We start from the raw sequence: 13549 nt of genomic DNA on the forward strand, positions 1-13549 counted from the left end.
GCATGTATGTGTGTGCCCAAGATCCCAAGAGGAGAATGGAGGAGAAGGGATTGTGGCGTGCCCATCCCCCTTGGGGGAGGGGTGATTTCTCACTTTCTGTCTCTTTGTCTCACTCTGTATCTCTGGTGAGCACACGCGCCCTATAGCAAAAACCTCTCAAAAAAAAAAAAAAAAGGCAGAAGCTGAACTGGTATTGCTTCAGGTATTCTTCTCATTGAAGTTCTATCAGCTTTTGAATTTACAAATTGATGTCAAGTTAGTTTCCAGTCTCGATTTGGAGGCATTCGTTTTTATCCATTATATACGATCTGGAGAGCAGGAAACATTATGTCAAAGTCATATGCGTGTGTTCGTTTTTGTCTTCCTCCTAAGGAGAGAGGCACTTACCAATTTGGGCACGAAGGTTAAAAAGAGCAAGATAATAACAACAAGCAACAATTGCATAGCAATTTACTGCCTACAAGCCCTTCAATCTGCTCTTTCATTTAACCCTCAAGACAATCTTATGAGGCTGGTATTATTGCCCCCACTTTGCAGAGGAGGAAACTAGGGCTAATGATGTTTAAGTGACTTGTCTAAGGTTATATAAAAGCACCAAGACTGACAGAATGTTATTTATTCAGAGTAACATAGAGTGAATTGAACTCCAGTATGATTATACCAGGAATTTTCCCTGTAATAATATGCAGCCCTTACTGACTGCTGACAATGTAGCAGATGCCATTCCTAGTGCTTTACATGTATTAACTCATTTAATTCCAAACCATCACATGAGGAAGGAATGATTATTATTCCCTTGATTTTATAGATAGGAAAACTGAACCTTAGAGAAGTTAAATACCTTGTTCTTAGGACACTGGCTAGTGGCGGTGGGATGGGAGTTAAGGTGGAAGGATCCCCACATGGTTAACTGCGCTGTTTAGATTCTGGGGCCTACCGCTTGGAAACTATCCTGGGCACGTAGGTGTGCATGTCCAAAATCTTGAAAGGGAGAAATGAAAAACAGTTGCAGCAAGACCATTCCCTATGGGGTGGTTTCTCACTTCTCCACCTCTGTCTGTCCCTGGCACATGCTTATGCCCTATGGCAAAATTAAAAAAAAAAAAAAAAGTACTTTAGTTTTGCTCACATGGTGAATAATGGCAAAGGCAATCTGTCTCCCAAATCCATACTCAACCCTACAGTAATAGACTACTGCTTGGGGAACGTGGTACCAATGAGAGTGGTGACTACAATGAACAGGAATGGAATACTTCCATGCTTCAGTAAATGCTGCATGTTGTATATTTAAGACTTTCAAGATCAACAGAACCACTCGAGGCAGACCTTGTTTTGAGGCTGCAAGTTCTTACCTTGCTCCCTCTTGTGTCCCATTTCCTCTTCCATCTTTCTCACTCACTCCCTGTCCCGCTCAACACAAATGAGGGGTTCAGGAAAAGAGATTTGGAATGACTGAAAATAATGTCTCCAACGTTCAACTGTCAGTACCTGGGGGAGATCTTCCTGTTAACCCACTGGAGCACCAGACCATACATTTATTCCAAACTCCATCTCTTCACTTCAGCTGAAACATGCTTTTCTCCTCCTCCTCCTCCTTTTTTTCCTTAACCATTCCAATTTCCCTCTTTGGTCTTTGTTTAGGTGTTGCTTGCTTTGAGAGGTCTTCCTATGGCCTTATCCCCTTCTCATCCACCACCTTCAAATCTAGAGTAAGTGACTCTTTAAGGAATTATAGCTCCTATATTTTCCCATTATATAATACCTGTGATATTCATTTTTAATATCTTTCATTCACGTGCACAAACATTGGTACACACACACACACACACACACAGACCATGATATTTATAGAAGCATGAGTGATGTTTCATGTAATACATGTTATTTTTCTGGGCATTATAATTGTGGATGCTCATTCGGTATTTGTGGGAGGAATAAATGAATGAATCAACTTTAGCAGCAGTCACCCAAATGTGCTCCTTGATTAACAGAAATATAGAAACATCAATATTACCTTAGTTTGAAAAATCAGTCAGCAGAGTCCCCTCAACACAGTTACCCTAGTAGTTAAAAGACTGATGTCAATAACAATGTCCTGCTACCTTTTTTTCTATTTATGGCTCCATTTAAGGCTTTGGATTCTTGCTTATTATCTCTTACTTTGAGTTGGTTTATGTTTTGTTTTGTTTTTACAGTATCTTGATCTGTTCTGACTCCAGTTTGTCTTGAGGTTGAATATTCCTAGTGCTGCTGTAAACTTTTTCTTTCTAAGGCATAAAAATTGAAAGTGATCACACACACCAAAATAGCCATCCCTCCTTGACCAAAATTTCAGGATTAGCTCCATCTATGAATTCTTTTCATTTTTATTTTTGATATTTCTGAGAGCTGTCGTATTGAGAATAGAGGAATAGAAGAGTATAAGAGACCCTAGAAGAAGCTGTATCTTAGTCTGAAGTCTACCAGAAGTAATTAAACTTAGGGAATATTTGATGGAAATTTTATCTTCAGAGGTATTGAGTTTACATGATATTAACATTGCAACCAGATAAAAATCATGTATTTATGATGATTTATGGTTATTTGATCTCTGGCTTTTAAACTCTGATTTTGAGAATATACTGGGATTGGCAAAATTAATTTTCTCGTAAGTCATCAACGTTGTGTCCCACCTCATATATAAAGATTTTTGCTCAAGTGATTTACTTCCACATAGAATTTTTGTTTGTTTTTTGAATGCAAACCAAATCATGAGGCTGGAAAATACTGTGGCTTTGGTGACAGTTAAGCACAATGTGGTTATCTGCCTCAGACCTCAGTTACTCTCCAAATAGATAAAATCAAATGTGCTTATTTTTATAGAAATATAATTTATTATGTTAACCAATAATTCAACAAACAGTCTAGAGAGATGTCTTTTTCTTGGTTATAGGACTAGTTGTGATTAGATCTTTTCTAATAGCATAATTATAATTTTCTAGGTATAAAATTTTAGAAATCTTTCTCACATAGCCAGTTGAGTGTTATTCATGAAGCGTTCTTTTCTTTTATAAAATATCTCCCGTAGTAGATTTTTATAGATTTTGCTTATTTACTTGAAGACAATTTCACAGTATCGCATGTTGTCCAAATAGGCAAACCAGAATTTTATTTATTATCTTTCTCTATCCTTATCTTTTTTAAATTGGCTTTTATTATCTGATTGTGTAATAAAACCATTCAACCCTTTAAATTCTAAAGGGTTTTAGTGGAGGAAGGTGACAGAGACTGCTGTTTCCCTATATTAATTCTTTTCTTCTTACTTATCAAGAAATCTCCTAATTTTATCATTGTCTATCTTTGATAAAGACTACATTTACAAGGGTTTTTGATAGGTGTAACCCAGTTACTATATTTTGGCAATAAGATATAAACAAAAGTTTCTTAGATGGTTTCTATAACGTGTCCTTGTGGATAAGGGTCAAAACTTTTTTTTTTTTTTTTGAGAGGGTTTTGCTATAGGGCATGTGTGCTCACCAGAGAGACAGAGATAGGGAGACAGAAAGTGAGAAATCACCCTCCTCCCCTCACCCCAGGAGGGATGGCCACACCGCAATCCCTTCTCCTCCATTTTCTTCTCAGGATCTTGGGCATGCACATTCAAGCCATCATTTCAGGGACTTGGATAACACTTGGCCATGTAGAAGTCCAGAGACTCAACCACTATGCCACCTGCTGGCTCCAAAGATCAACACTTTCTTCCTGCCCCGCTGGATAGAATGGGCTGGCTCTTGAGTAGATCTTTCTGACAATTAGGAAGACATGTGCTGAAAATAAATTAAAATAGCAGACCAATAAGATAGAAGGTGAATCTACCTGCCAGCCAGTGCTGCCCACCAGTGAGCTTTGTTTGCCTGACATAGTGATGGACTTTTGTCTTGTTTAAACCTCATTAGGCTGTATTTTCTGCCATTATTTAAACCTAATCTTCCCCTTCTCCCGCCCCAGTTTTTCCAGAGAGAGGAAGAGGGACAAAGAGTAAGGGAGAGAAAGAAATGCCCAAGCTCCACAATGAGATATGATCATGCCATAATCCCTTCTCTTCTATTTCTCCAGCCTATAGGGATTTGGGGCATCTGTGTGCATGTACCTGACATGTTTCTTCAGTTCTTAGGGCCAAGATTAGAATCACATGATCATCCATATGGGATCTGGCTTCCTTAATGACTATGTCACAGATCCAACCTGAAACCTAACATTATCATAAGAAGCTAGACTTGCTTTTTCTTTTCTTTCTTTTTCTTTTTCTTTTTCTTTTTCTTTTTTCATGAGGCTGGAAAATACTGTGGCTTTGGTGACAGTTAAGCACAATGTGGTTATCTGCCTCAGACCTCAGTTACTCTCCAAATAGATAAAATCAAATGTGCTTATTTTTATAGAAATATAATTTATTATGTTAACCAATAATTCAACAAACAGTCTAGAGAGATGTCTTTTTCTTGGTTATAGGACTAGTTGTGATTAGATCTTTTCTAATAGCATAATTATAATTTTCTAGGTATAAAATTTTAGAAATCTTTCTCACATAGCCAGTTGAGTGTTATTCATGAAGCGTTCTTTTCTTTTATAAAATATCTCCCGTAGTAGATTTTTATAGATTTTGCTTATTTACTTGAAGACAATTTCACAGTATCGCATGTTGTCCAAATAGGCAAACCAGAATTTTATTTATTATCTTTCTCTATCCTTATCTTTTTTAAATTGGCTTTTATTATCTGATTGTGTAATAAAACCATTCAACCCTTTAAATTCTAAAGGGTTTTAGTGGAGGAAGGTGACAGAGACTGCTGTTTCCCTCTATTAATTCTTTTCTTCTTACTTCTCAAGCAGTGTAATAAAACCATTCAACCCTTTAAATTCTAAAGGGTTTTAGTGGAGGAAGGTGACAGAGACTGCTGTTTCCCTATATTAATTCTTTTCTTCTTACTTATCAAGAAATCTCCTAATTTTATCATTGTCTATCTTTGATAAAGACTACATTTACAAGGGTTTTTGATAGGTGTAACCCAGTTACTATATTTTGGCAATAAGATATAAACAAAAGTTTCTTAGATGGTTTCTATAACGTGTCCTTGTGGATAAGGGTCAAAACTTTTTTTTTTTTTTTTTTTTTTATGCCCCACATGCACCTGCTATGAGTTTCAAGCCATCATTTCAGGGACTTGGATAACACTTGGCCATGTAGAAGTCCAGAGACTCAACCACTATGCCACCTGCTGGCTCCAAAGATCAACACTTTCTTCCTGCCCCGCTGGATAGAATGGGCTGGCTCTTGAGTAGATCTTTCTGACAATTAGGAAGACATGTGCTGAAAATAAATTAAAATAGCAGACCAATAAGATAGAAGGTGAATCTACCTGCCAGCCAGTGCTGCCCACCAGTGAGCTTTGTTTGCCTGACATAGTGATGGACTTTTGTCTTGTTTAAACCTCATTAGGCTGTATTTTCTGCCATTATTTAAACCTAATCTTCCCCTTCTCCCGCCCCAGTTTTTCCAGAGAGAGGAAGAGGGACAAAGAGTAAGGGAGAGAAAGAAATGCCCAAGCTCCACAATGAGATATGATCATGCCATAATCCCTTCTCTTCTATTTCTCCAGCCTATAGGGATTTTGGGCATCTGTGTGCATGTACCTGACATGTTTCTTCAGTTCTTAGGGCCAAGATTAGAATCACATGATCATCCATATGGGATCTGGCTTCCTTAATGACTATGTCACAGATCCAACCTGAAACCTAACATTATCATAAGAAGCTAGACTTGCTTTTTCTTTTCTTTCTTTTTCTTTTTCTTTTTCTTTTTCTTTTTCTTTTTTTCTTTTTCTTTCTTTCTTCTTCCTTCCTTCTTTCTCTCCTTCCTTCCTTCCTTCCTTCCTTCCTTCCTTCCTTCCTTCCTTCCTTCCTTCCTTCCTTCCTTCTTTTCTCTTTCTTTTCTTTCTTTCTTCTTTCTCTTTCTCTTTCTTTCTCTTTCTTCTTCTCTCTCTCTTTCCTCCCTCCCTCCCTCCCTCCCTCCTTTCCTTCCTTCCTACTTTCCTTCCTTCTACCAGAGGGTTCATATGCTCATCAGAAAAAGAGGAAGAAAACACCTCCCCCCAATGGGGTGTAACCACAATGCAATCCATTTTCTTCCATTTCTCCACCTTGTTGGAATTTGGGGCATGCGTGTACACATGCGCATTGTGTTTTCAAGTCTTTGGAGCTAGCCATGTGGGATCCAGCTCCTTAACTACTAGGCTATGGGGCTGGTCTGAGACGGTCTTTAATAAGACTTTCCTAGGTGAGTGTTCAGAGTTGTGAAATGATTTCTCCAATGGCTGTTTTGGAGATGAATTCATGGGTGACTAAGGCCTTTGGGAATTATGTGAAATCTGGGGATCTAGGACTGTGGTTTCAGATGTACGCTAACAGACTAGGTGTATTCATTTGTCAAACAGAAATGGTGACTTCTGAGCTGATATTGAGGAAGTTCTTTTTTTTTTTTTTGAGAGATTTTTTGCTATACGACATGTGCATTCACCAGAGAGACAGAGAGAGACAGACAGAAAGCAAGAGAGCATCCCCCAGGGGAGATGATCAAACTGCAATCCCTTATCATTATCCTCTCGGGATTTTGGCCATACATGCACACGTGCCTGGCACGATTTTCAAGCTGCCGGGTCGGAGACTCAAACCACAGTCATCTATGTGGGAGTCTAGCAATGTAACCATTATGCCACCTGCTGGTCCCAATATTGAGGAATTTTTGAGAGAGAATTTACCTGCATTTTCACTTACATCTTTTTTTTTTTTTCTTTTTGGTATAGGGATTCAGTATGTCATAATCCTCGTGCCTCAATCTCCCAAGTAGCTGGGACTACGGGTGTGTGCCATCACAGCAAACTTGCCATCAACATTTGCTATTTATATTTTGAGCTTAAATGAGTCTCTGTTTGACTCCAAACAAAGGTAACTCTTCCTTAACTTTCTAATAAATACCAAGTGCTCTGAATACTTAAATAAAATTATTATAATTTAGTGCATATTAGGAGCTGATTCTTATGACATTAATTTTAAAGAAAGATTTAAATTATTTAGAAAAAATGTCTTATTAACATGGTTGAATAATTTTATGGCAATCTTACTTTAGGGATTTTAGTTCTGGTTTTGATTCTTAGATGGGAATATTTTGTACCACTTCTTTAAATCTAAGAGATTAGTTTTATTTTGCTTTATTGTTTACATATTTTTATCTTAAAATATACTGAGATTTAAAAAAAAGGCAAAAAAATGTGAATCTGAAAATTAGCGTGGCTGGGACAGTGGTTCTTGTATCAACCTATAAAATGTTAAGATGGCATTAAAAGTGATATTAATTGGGCCAGCCAGTGGTGTGGTGGTGAAGGTGATTGAATTCCACATGACTGACTATGTAGTTTGAATCCCAGACATTGCAGCTTGGAAAACATGCCAGGTGTGTGTGTGTGTGTGTGTGCGCACGTGTGTATGTGTATGCATGCCCAAAATCCCACCAGGAGGGAGAAATGAAGGACATGAAATTGTGGTATGGCCATCCCCCATGGTGATGCTTTCTTGCTTTTTCATTTTCTCTCTCTTTCTCTGTCTTTCTTTTTGGCTGGAATGTGCACCCTCTAGCAAAGTCCATATATTTGATTATTGGGAAAATTCATGACATATTTTTCTATCAAAAAAGTGACTTTGGTAACAATTCAATATACAAAAAAGTGATATGTACATGGCCTTGGTAGTTTGAAGGGTATTTTTGTGTTTCTCATATATAGAAAAGATGATTAAAATTCTGTCTTAAATAATCTTCTTAGTTACTGAGAATATCTTTATTTTTGATAGCGCAGCTTTTTATGATGTGAAATAATGTTATTAATTTTTCGTATGAGTAAATGTTTTATACATGCTAATAGTTTTGGTTTCTCAGAGTGAATCTATTCTTTCTGGTAATTTTTTTTTAATTTATTTTTCCACTTTTTAAAATTTTTTTGGAGAAGTTTTTGCTATAGGGCATGTGCACTCGCCAGAAAGACAGAGAGACAGAAAGCAAGAAATCATCCCACAGGGAAGACGGCCATGCCACAATCCCTTCTCCACCATTCTCCTCTCAGGATCTTGGGTACACATTCACCCGGCGTGAGTTTAAGCCACTGGGTCTAGGACTCAAACCGTGCTTGACTACCTGGGAGTCCAGCGATATAGCCATTACTCAACTGCTGGTCCCTATTTTTCCACTTATTTTAATTTGACCAGAGAGGGATAGAATGAGAGAGAGAGAAAAAGAGAAAATGAGAAAGCAAGCTGCCAGGTATGGGACTCAAACCATGGTCGGCCATGTGGGTGTCCAGCACCCTTAACCACCGTGCTACCTGGTGGCCCCCTTTCTGGTAATTTTTTGTTTCTCAGGAAGAGTTGGATGTATTTAAATATGTTTAAAGATCTCTTCTTTGATGCATTGAGAAGAAATCAATGAATGTGGCAAAAGAAGGACTTAATAAGTGACTCTCTTCAGAAATGTACAGCCTCCAGAGACATAAATTTTAAACTACTAAACACTGACAAATATAATTCATATTATAATTAAATATTTCAGAGATATATATCTTTAGATTCTTTGATATAACTCTTCTAGGCTATAGCAAACCACAGCAATTACTGGTAAAATGAAATTGCATTCTGATTGCCCCCTTCAACAATTTACTTAGCATTAGAGAGTTGGAACTGAGAATGAGCTTGCATAAAATAATTGAGCTCTGAACAATTATTTTTCTGTGTTGCTCCATTTGATAGAAAAGGCAAAGGCACCAGTATGTTATTGAGATCCCTCAGGATCTCACAAAGATTCACAGTCTGGATGAGTGTGTAATTTCCAGAGAGCATGTGGAGGCTTTCTCCAGACTGGGATCTTCCTATGTTACTTGAATACTTGAGTTATTCTAAAGAATCTGTGTGAATTATCTAAGTTCTTTATTCCTTCTATATTTAGATAGTGTCAATATCAACTGGTGAAGATTCTTTGAATGACCAATTTGGCTTCTTTATCTTATTTTACAATACGTTTTTCAAGTGTATCTTAATATCCTTTAGGAGAAACAGCAAAAATACATGATAGGTACAGATGTAGAACATCACAGTGAGTATACTGTAGGAAAACATGGTAGGTAGGATCTCTGTATAGCCAGTCTTGTCCCAGCTATTTCATCCTTATGGTTTTGAGTTCTGTATTTATACCTTAGTCACTATTTTATCTAAAATTTGATTGAGAAAGATATATCTTGAAAAAATTGAGACATAGATCATCCGGATAGAATACATTTTTATTTAAAACTCTCTAGGAAACAAAATTCCATGCTATCTCATCTTAATGTTTAAAACCCTTCATGCTTCCCAGAAGACTCGCGAATCCAGAATTTGTAAAAACATTTCATCCCCTCATGTAAGACTCAGATTCTTTTTTGGCAAATGCAAATGTTACTTCTCTCATTTTTTCCATCTTTTGCTGTGGTCTGGGAGGTGTGACAGATGAATGTCATGAAGCTGCAATCATTATTATATTTTTGTTTGTCTATCCATATCTCAGTCTCTCTACTTAATTTATATTTTGTAATTTACAGAGGGCACATATGCTTGTTAGAGAGAGACAGAGAAAGGGAGAGACAGAAAAAGAGAGAGAAATTATTCTTTCAATGGGGCATGCCATACCACAATCCCTTCTCCTCCATTTCTCTGTCCTCTTGGGACTTTGGGCGGACATGTGCCCAATGTGTTTTTCAAGCCACTAGGTTCAGGATTTGAACCACATGGTCAACTATGTGGGATCTGGCTCCCTAACCACTAAACTATCATCAGGTCAGCCTTCTATTTGGCATTCGTATGTTGTACTTATCTCACGATGTAAGCTTCTCCATGGGTAGGGATATCTTTGGGAAATCTGTGGACACATTTTCATAACCCAAAGGCCCACGGGAAATAGGTGCTCACAGAGAGGTTATGAATCCAGCTTTTCTCTGAGTGTTGAGGAAGTTTCTGTGATTTATAGGCAATCAGAACATGTAGTGGCAGAAAGTTCCCCAGAGGAAGGCAATGGGGGTCTATTTCCAGCATGATGAAAGGGATACTGCAGAGTGAGAGAAATAACAGATGTTTAATCAGGCAGAAAAAGAGAAATACTTACAACACTCTATGTCTATGTCTATGTTTACACCTGTATATACACCTGCATATCTGTGTGTATGTCTATGTCCGTGTCTATATTCACAGCTGTGGTCTATGTCTGTACAGTATTTGTGTCTTCTCTTAAGTATTTATAAGGTAGTAGAATTATTTATTCAATAGCACTTTGGTACATGTTTCCGTTAAAGATTCGTTTTATGAATGTAGCCATTAAACAAATATTTATTGAGCACTGACACTATACATGAATCTAATATTTTAAAAAATGAAGATCAAATTGCCTTTGGCCTATATATCTTATTCTTCTCTCAATATATGCTACTCCAAAGCAGGTAAAATAGTCTTATGATATTTTGCACATAGTATGCATGCATTATTTATTAGTTCTTTCTTTATATGACATTTGCAGGAGAAATATTCATAGGAGAAGATATGTGACACATATACTTTAAAGTGTTCTTGTGTTAGAGATATAAAATTTCTTCCCAGAAATCATAACTTTTTAATTTTTTAAAATTCAGGTTTCTAGTCATTGTTTTTTCTTTTTTGTAGTTGTTGTTCATTATTGAGGAAAATATTGTTGATTTTATTTGGTAAGATATATATTATAAGACTAATTTTTAAAGCATGAATCTGGTAAATAAGCTTAAGATTAATGTAGAAAAATATGACTAGGTAATAAAGATGTTTATGTAATGAACAGTTGTTTTATTGTATTTGGCAACGTGCTCTGAATTTTATATTCCAGGGAAAGCAATATAGTTTTATTTAAAATGTTATATAGAATAGTTGGAATCTCTGGTCTAAAAAAATTATTTGTAATGATGAGATGAAAAAAGTCCCTATTTGTCACAGCCGTTTGATAGTAGGTCACATATTTACTTTTATTAATTTTCACTTTTTCATCTTAAAATGAATTAACCATCTTGATGGTTTGCTCTAGGGGTTACTGTGTGAAATTATGAGTCAACATGATTATGGTGCAAATGGAAAACACAGAGTTTATGGCCTTTCCAAATACTTAAACTAGTTTCTGAAATAGGACTATATGAATTCTACTTCTGAAATGATTCTTCGTATCATGGTAACCTATATGTTATAAATTCTGTGGTGCAATTACACACATAAAAATAAAATACAGGATTTATTCACTTTGAACCAATACAGTATTGATAACAAGTGAGTAAAACATTCCCCAAACTAGCTTGAAGAAAAGAAAAAAAGAAGAAGAAAGGGATTTTTATTGACTTACGACCAAGTCAGGCAAAGGCAAGGGAAAACCTAGCCTCATGGTAAAGAGTCCCTCAGCCTCTCTATCTGAAGGTATTTTCTGTTTTCCCATTTCCAGTCTCTCGACTTGGCTTTTATGTGTGGTACTTATAGTGCCAGGCTTTAGGCTCTCCACGTGGAACTTGGTGTTTTGTGTTTACGACTTTTGAGGAATCTGGCGTTTTGTGTTTACAACCCTCCCCTCTGACACAAAGAAAAGATGTTCACATTAAAAGATCACATGTTTGGGCTTGGGGAGAGATACTGACATTTGCAACTCATCAGAGTGTGTAGGTGGGGAAAATCAGTCCTTCCAGGGAAGGGAACAAGGTGCTGTTTTCAGTGTTGAGAGAAGGATGCTGGAGAGACAGAGATAATAGGTTTCTACTTTCAGAATGAAAATGTGGAGATATTTTTTACCAGTAGGGAGCCACATAAGGATTACTGAGAGACTCAGTGTGTACTTGCTGAACAGAGAGAGAGCGAGATACAGTGAGAGGAAAATAAGAAATCACTCTTCGGGGGAATGGCCACACTACAATTCCTTCTTCGCCAGTTTAATCCTGGGATCTTGGACACACTTGCACACATGCCCAGCATGAGTTTCAAGCCACCAGGGCTAGGACTCAAACCACAGTCGGCCATATGGGAGTCCAGCAATGTAACTGCTGCGCTATCTGTTGGCCCATTACTTGTGGACCTTTAAGTGAAAGGCAGCATGACAATAAAAGGAATGTCTCCAGGCATGAGCCAAATTTGAGTGAGAATTCCAGCTCACCTCTTAATAACTCTGTGGCATTTGTTGTGAGTTGAATGATGTCTTCCAGATTCATATGTTCAAATCTAACCTCCAATACCTCCAACGCATGTCTAAATATATCCAATATAATATGAGCTTTTTGAAATTAGAGTCTTTATAGATGTAATACAATTAAAATGAAGTAATTAGTGTGGGACCTTAACCATTACTCTGGTGCCAAGGAGAAATTTGGACACAGAAGCATGCATAAAGGGGAGATGATATGAAGACATGTAGACAGAAGATGGCCATCTTCAAGCCAAGAAGAGTTCCTGCATAGCCTCAGAAGGACCTAATCCTGCTGACATTTTGATTTTGGACTTTAGACTCCAGAACTTTGAGACAATATATCTCCATTTTTAAGCCACCCAATCTGTGCAACTTCATTACAGCAATACAGCCTTGACTATCTTCACCTGATTTGTAGAGTCTCGCAATAATTTTAATTTTTTCCTCCTCTTTCTCTACCTCTTTCACCCATTGTCCTGAAGTTTGCCAGGTTGCGGAGCTATTTTGTATCCTTCAGACCTTTTTGTAAGGTAAACAGCATTTAAAAGCGTTAGGCCGAGGGCCAGCAAGTTGAGGCACTGGACTCACTCATGGGCGACAGTGCTTTGAGTCCCAGATGTGGTGGCTTGAAAAATCACACCAGGCACATGTCTGTGCCCAAAATTGTGAGAGAAAAATTGAAGAGAAGGGATTGCAGCATGGTAATCCCCCCTGAGGTGTGATTTCTCACTTTCCCTATGGTGAAAACCTAAATAATATAATAAAAAAAAAAGGTATTAGGCAGCGTTTAGAGTATAGCCTGATTTCACAATAGATTTCACTGTAGACACAGGCAATAATTCAACCTATTAAGAAGAGAGGATGGAAAATGACTTATTAAAGCAGGAAATAATAGCTATCGTTATAGATTAACATACAGTTTTCATTAAAACTTTCAGTAGGGAGATATAGTATCTTGCGAGTATAATTGCTAAGGAGCGAAGTTGTAGCATTTGATCACCCAAGTGTGGAATCACTTCTGTCCTTCACTGTGTAATCCCAAGATACTAGCATAGTAACGCTGAGTCTCGGTTTCCTCTTCTGTAAAATGGGAGATAATAATAGCTGAATTATGGTGAAATGTGTTAATAAATACCAAACGCTCAAAACAGAGCATGGACCATAGAAAGCCTTCTATACAGATTGATTTCACTATTCGTCTGCCTCTTTTGCTCTTTCTCAAGACCCTGATGGAAAACTTGATATTACCTTGTGGGGGAA

The sequence above is a fragment of the Tupaia chinensis genome, unplaced genomic scaffold (genome assembly GCF_000334495.1).
Source record: "Tupaia chinensis unplaced genomic scaffold, TupChi_1.0 Scaffold148698_1, whole genome shotgun sequence".
Taxonomy (NCBI): domain Eukaryota; kingdom Metazoa; phylum Chordata; class Mammalia; order Scandentia; family Tupaiidae; genus Tupaia; species Tupaia belangeri.